This window comes from Nannospalax galili, unplaced genomic scaffold (assembly GCF_000622305.1).
Source record: "Nannospalax galili isolate Female #2095 unplaced genomic scaffold, S.galili_v1.0 scaffold238, whole genome shotgun sequence".
Classification (NCBI taxonomy): domain Eukaryota; kingdom Metazoa; phylum Chordata; class Mammalia; order Rodentia; family Spalacidae; genus Nannospalax; species Nannospalax galili.
In genome coordinates, this window is record NW_008341888.1 from 1,170,138 (window position 1) to 1,178,149 (window position 8,012).

Consider the following 8,012-nt stretch of genomic DNA (forward strand, 5'->3'; position numbering starts at 1 on the left):
TTCATTCCACAGAGCTGTCTTCCTTTGTTTGGTGTCTTCAGTTTTCTCTCTCTCTCTCTCTCTCTCTCTCTCTCTCTCTCTCTCTCTCTCTCTCTCTCTCTCTCTCTCTCTCTCCTCTCAGTCTCCCAGACTGCCTCAGTTTAGGCAGAAGGGAATGTATCCCTTTCTGTCTGATGCGCGCAGCAGGAAGCTGTGTAAAAAAACGAAATGAAAAGAAAAGAAAAGAAAAAAGAAAGCCATCTGAATTGAATTGAACTGAATTGTTGGAGATCCCCTCTGAGAATCACCATTCCCCAAACCTGGCTCCTGGCACTTGTCTCCTGTCAAACATTAGCATCTCTACAACTCTTAAGGACAGTTTGTTTACTCAGGCCCTAGCCAGGCAAGGGAAAATTTCAAATCCTCTTATTGGAGGCGATGGGGATGGGGGATGGAGGTTGGCAAAGAAGAGGGAGCCTGGCCACACCGTTCATTGTGAGTTATAGTATTTTATAAATGCCCCTGCCCTTTCCCCTCACAAAATCCTTTTGTTAGAGAACACTTGTGTCCAATCCTATGATTCAGCAATTTCCTCTTCTGGACCCTTTCACTTTGGGGCCGCAGCTGCCGCAGACCCTTACGAAACAGAATCCACACAATAAAACGGCCAAGGAGATAGGTTTGCAAATTGGGAGTGCTAATCTCAAGAGAACGGAAGAAAAGGTTGGCCGGTCCCACGATTGCGCAAATGAGTGAATAGCCTAGTATACAAAGAGGTAAACGGCCCTCATATGAAAGAACTCTGAGCAGTGGCTCTCTATTCCCGAGCCGGGGTGGGGGGGGGGGACGGCACTGAGTCAGTGTCCTTTGATGTCCATCGATGAGTTTTAACCCCTTTTCAGAGGGTGAGGCTGCACAGACTGGTAGCTGTATGGGCAGATCTGGGAAGGGCTAAAGACTGCCTGCAGAGTCTCAGTAGGCTCAGAACTATCTAGATTTGGGAATGTGAACCTCGCTCAACAGACAGACCTTGACCAAGAAAAGGAGGGCCTCTGCACGGTCACTAGTGAGTTCCTGGGCTCCAGTAAGAGAACTAGGTAGGAGTGCCAAAGGAGCTACAGAAGAGCAAGTAGACAAAGTTTGATGCGTGGGGGGCCTTCCTTGGGGGCCGGCAATGCCTTTCCAAGGGGCCCCTTTGCTTCCAGCCTGGCACTGTCTTGGGCTCACTTTGTCCGGCCCAACGCCCAGAAGCAGAGGCTGCAGGGTCGAGGTCCTTCTCTGCCCTTTACAGACCCTAGATGTCGAAATCCAGGAGTGGCTCCGTCCACTGCCCCAGTTGTTCCTGACCTAACCGGTTGCTTGCACACTACAGAAATGACGTCCGGGGCTTTCGGAAAAGCTCAGGGGCTTAAAGCAGAGACGACCCAACAGGGATAATGGGAAAGAATGGGATCTTTGTCAGCACCCGGTGAGGGGGGTAGTCAAGTAGCCACGGCCAGTCCCCGCGCCCCCCCCTTTCCCCTGACCTAGTGGCCTGGCTAGTCTGTTGGTACCCTCCAGGGGCCGCGGGCCTGTGACCCCGCTGCGGCGACAGCGGGGGGCGCGGACCCGCAGCCACTCTTGTTTTTCTTTTCCTGTCACTTTTTCTTTCTCGACCCCCCCCCCTCCCAGTCTTTGGGCTTGGAACAGCTGCTGCTGTAGCTCCTAACTTTGTGCCTTTCTTCTGCCCCCAACGGCTGTCGGCGTGCTTGGAGACGCGGGCTGGCCACCCCGCCAAAGAGGGCGTGAGTAGCCCTGGCCGGCCGGGTACGCGCCAAGGGTGCCCGGACAGTGCGGTGACCGGATGGGACGCGCTGAAGAGCACGCGGCGTCGAGGGAGGGGCGGCTCCGGGCAAGGGGGCGGGGCGAGGCGGGGCGGGGCCAGCGGGCCAGGGGCTGAGTATGCCTGTTGCTGGGATGCTGATGGATAGGGTTACACGGCTGCTGGGGCCGGCTCAAGGAGGTGAGGGGATATTTTTGGAGGGAAGAGTTTCTGAGTTTGGGATCCGGAGTGGGGGGAGGGCGAGAGGACACCAAAAGTTTCTCTTGCATCTGGGCCCTCATTTCGATTGAGACCCTATAAAAGGAGCGGTCCGCGCCAGCCTTTAGGTGCCGCGTGGACCTTGCACTGCTCTCCGGTGCCTCGCGTCCGGCGCTCGGCTCCATAGGTCCCCGCCTGCTCCCTCTTTCTTTGCTTAGCTTCACTTGCTTTGTATCTGTGACTGTTTCTAGAGCCCTGTCTTTTATCTTTCTTAATCCTCAGTGGGTCACTGTTGCTGAACCTCTTCTTATCTGAAATGCACCGTCCAGAGCGAGAAGTACCTGAGTGAAGAATTACGCGTTTGGAGAAGCATTTTTGTATCTGCTTATCTATGCAGTTACTTTGCAGCAACTACAGTTTTCTATATGCAATTAGTCACAGAATTTGGAACTTCCAGAGTCTGTGAACGTTTTGCAGAAATCTTGCTTAATTTTGTCTAATGCTTTTTTTCTTTTCCTTTTCGTTACACATTGACTGGTAAGTGACTTAGGTGCTTATTTTATTGAGGGGACAAATTTCTATTCCTTGCAGAATGTACACAAGAGGATTGCTCTGCGCTGGGCATCATTTATTTGGCCACCTAAGGGATAAGTATTTATGGCTTAGGGTGGGGAGATAGTTTGGAAATCATTGTTTGGGGTTTTCTTCCCCTTTGCTTTTGCATCACGCCTTGAGGGTATCGTTATGATTTCTGTGGATGTGAACTTTTCGAAAGCTTAAAAGAAAACTAACTGGTAATGCCCTCGCTTTTTTTTTTAAACCTACATATTCTTATTCTTAGGACTTGCTCGAATGGGTGCCTTGTGAAATGCTTTGAATCAGCTTGCCTGACTCCTCAGTAGTATATTTGCAAATTCTTCTTTCCGAAGTTTGTTCATTTGGCAATAGGACAAATTGTTTTCAAATGGTTTGTTGAGAGCAAATTCATTTTAAGAAATTAGGAATTATTTTCTCAGTATTCTGAAAAGTTAAAAAGATTTGAATAACTTAAAAATTCATTCAAAATGTAAACACCTGAAAAGAAGAAATCAACCTTTTCCTACCTCAGGGTTGGGCTTTGCGCACCAACCCTCCCCCCCACACACACACACAGACATACTGCCCCGTGGCCTGGCCTTGCCCCGTCCTTCGCCCTCCGCCCCCTTCTTTGGCATTCCACATAATGAATATAAGTGAAATACAATTCTTAAAGTAATATCTATATCGTATATAGTGAGTAACAGAAATACCAGGGAGCTTTCATGGTTTGTTTTTGTAAATGATCACCACAATTTTTTGTACCTAATTTGTTACCTGACTTTTGTTTGTTTAGAAAGAAATGGCAAATTCTCAGAAACTTGCGCTTATGTCTTTCCCCACAAATGGAACGTATATTAGTTTTAATCACTGATAAAGGCACAAAATGTTCACGAAGAGTGATAAAGATAATTTGTATCCTGAGAATACTTTTAAATAACCTCCATTAACAAAAAAAAATATATAAAGCTGATTCGTACTGAGTTTCATGCGCAAACAGATCATTTGAAAAATTCCTAATAGTGACGTTTTCATTCAACAGCAGATAGAAACCTGAATGACACAATTTGTAAAGCATAGCTTTCAAGATAAATTTTTCCACCTGTTTTTTTTTTTTTTTTTTTGTCCACCTCAAAGCAAGCCTGTGCTGAAATCTTTCCAGACCGAGGTGGCTTCATGCAGCTCATCACTGCTGAGCACCAGATTTTAGCAGAAGAAGAGTAAGTACCTTTTACTATACTGATTTATTAAACCCTGGAAACTCTTGTTGTAAAACCCGTTTCTTCTCTTACTTTAACTTGCTCCGTGCTCATCAATACAGTTCTGACAATCTAGGTCCCCAAATCCAATTTTAAGCTCTGAGCAAAATTCCTTGTGTTCTAGTCCAGTAAAATTAGATTGACTAAGAAAAGTAAAGCTCAACTCTCTATTATATTTCAAGTGTGCTATCAATTGCAATAGCAGTTCATCACTAAATTTATTCTGGGAATATTTGAGAAAAAGTAAATTTGTAATGATCTGTTGCTTAAGCCTTCCACTTTCAAGATACCGCAAATCTTTACACACTAGAGGTTTTGTATTTGCATATTCTCTCAGTTCTGTTTGTTTTCATTTGTTTGCTGTGATTTAGAATTCACATTTGACACTATTACCAATATTTTCATCTCTGAAAACAATTTTTCACAAATTCTCACTGTTGTAATTACACTAGTGAATTAAATATGCTACAAGAAAAATAAGATTTAAACTTATTAAATATACTCTATTTGTTATTTTGCTAAACATTAGTTGTTTTGCTTAAAAGTTTCAACAATTAAAAATAATTCAGCTGTAAAAGTTCAGATTATTGAAATGACTGAAATGTACTATTTAAAATGATGTACTATTTTGGCCACACTTTTTCATATTCACCATAATTTGATACTTAATGATAGTTTAAGAACATAAATTCAGAAAATTATCTAAAATTACAGAATAAATGACATTTAATATCAAAGTTTTCAACCTTTCAACATCTTATTATTTTATTATAGAAATACCATTTAATACAGGAAATTCAGTAGATCTTGGCTATTAAAGCAATTTTAAATAGTAAGGAATGTTTGACAAGAGCATAAAATATATTTGTAAATACCTTAATCTAATATAATAATTTGTAACTTCATAATTCTTTAAAATCCTTTTATACAAATAATCACTTATTTTATCAAAGGGAGACAACATTCAAATCGAGACTCATGAGTCTGTCTAGGAATTATGACACATGCAGCATATGATTCCATTGCCCATTGCCAAAGCTAAAAATAATTTCTGACTTATAACTGGCATTTGTAGTTTTGTCTTTCTTGGAGGTGTTAGCTTTAAATACAGCATGAGGAGTCTTAATAGAGAAACTGTGGGGTTAGAAATGCTATACTAGGGACTGTAGAGATGTCTCAGCGGTTAAGAGCGCTGATTGCTCTTGCAGAGGAATCAAGTTCAATTCCCAGAACGCACATGGCGGCTGATGATTGTTGGTAACTCCAGTTCCAGGGGAGTCCAACACCCTCTTCTGTCCTCTGTGGTCATTGCATAACATGGGTGCATTTACATACATTCAGGTAATACACTTATACATGGAAAATAAAAATAAAGAAAATGTTTTTTTTAATGTCATACTAGGTCAGCCCAATGACCATCCTTAAGCGTAGTCCATATCCAATACTAACTCCAAAATAGCATCTGAAGAATATAAGTGAGACAGAAGTTACTATAGAAATCTACAACTGTTCAAAATGCAGAGAATAAGTGAACACAAGTTAACTCCAACTGGCAACTCCTACACCTTAGTGTCAGGGAACATTGTGAAAGGGGGGGCAGAAACTTTGTAAGAGCCAGAGGATGAAGACGCCTCAGAAACTTTGTAAGAGCCAGAGGATGAAGACACCTGCTGCCACATAATGCCTTCTAGACATGATTGGGATGCTGCACCCATGAAAGCTCACCAATATGGTTGCCTAACAAGACTTGAATAATGACAACACCAGTCAGCATGCCAACGCAGGTAGGTGAAATTTGATAAGGTCCCATCCTTAGGTGAAGAGCTACAAGCAATCAATGGCTACTGAGAGAGGGAGAATCTGTTTTTCTCTCCAGGAAAGAGACACCTGATAGGTTACCAGTCCCAAGTGGCCAGCCCTAACTAAACACATGTACACAGAGCAGCCACTAAATGGGTTCAGTGGGTTTTATATAAGCATACATATATGTATATATGAATGCATATATGTTTAACAACAGCAATTATAAAAGAGGTCATGGATTTGAAGGAATGGGGGTATTGGAAGATTTAGACGAGGAGAAGAAGGGGTAGAATTGCTATAAATACAGTAATAGCCATGTATGAAATTCTCAAAAAAACTTAAAAAATAAAAAAACTAATAATGAACTGAAAAATAAATAAAAGTATAGATAATGTATGTATGGTTTGCATTAATTCTCAAAGCCCTTTAGATAATATTCTAATGATCAAGAGCAAAAGATTGACACAGTTTCATATTCAACCTAATATAGCAATTTTTCTCTTGGAAATAAATGAATAATCAAAAACAAACAGAAAGAATGTAACTGACTTTTATGACATAGGCCTCAGAATACTAGACAGGCATTTTATACATTCTTACATTTGATTAAGAATGCACAATTGATCATATTTTAGAATTTTCTCTTGCTTCTGAAACTTCTTTATGTACTATATTTCCATGTACATTTTATTTTAGATTTTAAAATCCTGTATATAATCCCATCTGGTTGAGGAATGTATTATCAATTTTCACTTGAATTTGTTTATAAAATCATTATTTCAACTTTTAGTTGTACAAAGATGCACACACACACACACACACACACACACACACACACACACCTGAATGAGGAATGAAGAGGTACAAAGAGAAATCTTGATTCTGGCACTTCACTGCACCTGTAGAAATGCAGGTTTACCCTAGGTTTGCTCTTTCATTTCCTCTTTTTATGGGACAACTTGTGCTTAAATTTTAAAAGTGAGAGAAAAATTTGGTAAACAAATGAAAATATTTTTTAATACATCACTTGTAATGCTACCCAACCAGAGATAACCACTGGTAAAGTCCAATAAATTTCCCCAGAGTGGCCTGAATTTGCTATTATTCCTATGCTGCTCTAAAATCTGTGATTATTCTGCCACAGACTCTCATTTAGCTGAGATTACAGAAATGCCCCCACTATACCTGACTCATTCTTTATCTTTCTGTACTAACATTCTAACTTCTAAAATCAATCCTTACATATTCCTAAGATATTTAGGCTTGAGACTTGAAATCATGTTTATATTTCAAATGAAGTGTTTTTTCTCTGTCTATTTCATTGAAAAGCCATATAGTCTGTCCAGACTTGTGACTTTTGGTTAATATATGATTTATGGGAATTTCTCCAAATATATTTAAATATGTCATCAATATCTTTCAAAATGCATTCTATTCAAAAAGTATTAAACAGAGCACTGTTGAAGTGTAAATTTTAATTTTTGTTTTCACCCATATAAACTAATGATAGCATATTATTACATCCCTGAGTTTTCTTAAGACAAAATCTACTTTACAGCCAAGGCTGGCCTCAAACACAATTCTTCTGCTTCACCTTACTGAGTGCCATTTTTACAGGAGCGTGTTGCCATGCCCAGAATCTAAATACCCAGCTTTAAAATTTTTCCATTCTTTGCCACATGCAATTTCAAAATATTTTAATTATGTGAATGTTTTATATTTTCTTCTTCAATACTATCTTTCGTGCCCATTTTTAGGACAATACTTCATTGATATTATTATTTATAATTTTCAACCCAATTGTATGTCTTTTTCTCAGAATATATTTTCATCAAGCTTGCTGGCCAACACACAATTACTCAAAACGAAGTAATTTCAGAAAAATTTGGAATAATAACAGATTATATATGTACATATTTGACTTGTGTCTGGCCTGATACTGTATCATTGATCTTGCACATTCTCCAAGGACTACAACAAATTCTACTGGAAGCTGTGGTGAATACTTCTGTAATCACTACTATAGAAGCAAAAGGTTAATTAGTCCTCTATTTTTTTAACTTTTAAAAACAATTTATTTATTATTTTTCTTTTATGTGTTTGAGTGTATTGTCTGCATGTAGGTAAGTGCACCCATGTAGTGCAATGCCCACGGAGGTCAGAAGAGGCTGTCGGATCCCCAGGGACTGGAGTTACAGACAGTTGTTAGCTGCCATGTGGGTGCTGGGATTCCAACCCGGGTCTTCTACAAGAACAGCCAGCATTCTTAACTGCTGTGAGCTATCTCTCCGGCCGCTCTTTATGGCATTTTCACTCCTGAAGAAGGCCTTCTCTCTCTCTCTCCCTCTCTCTCTCTCTCTCTCTCTCTCTGTCTC

General features: G+C 40.4%; 1 protein-coding gene across 6 annotated transcripts in view; it reads left to right on the forward strand.

The window, feature by feature from the left end:
* Positions 1 to 1,903: 1,903 nt before the first annotated feature.
* LOC103737823 (fibronectin type III domain containing protein 3C1-like) overlaps positions 1,904 to 8,012 on the forward strand; it is a 69,811-nt gene continuing 63,702 nt past the window's right edge. For 4 of the 6 annotated variants that reach the window (XM_029565676.1, XM_029565674.1, XM_029565678.1 and 1 more), the window contains exons 1-3: positions 1,904 to 1,981; positions 2,282 to 2,536; positions 3,713 to 3,795. The gene's annotated coding sequence lies outside the window, so the exon portion shown is untranslated. Of the gene's footprint in view, positions 1,982 to 2,076; positions 2,187 to 2,281; positions 2,537 to 3,712; positions 3,796 to 8,012 lie in introns of those variants that run through there. The other 2 variants (XM_029565675.1, XM_008837658.2) reach the window with 2 other exon arrangements.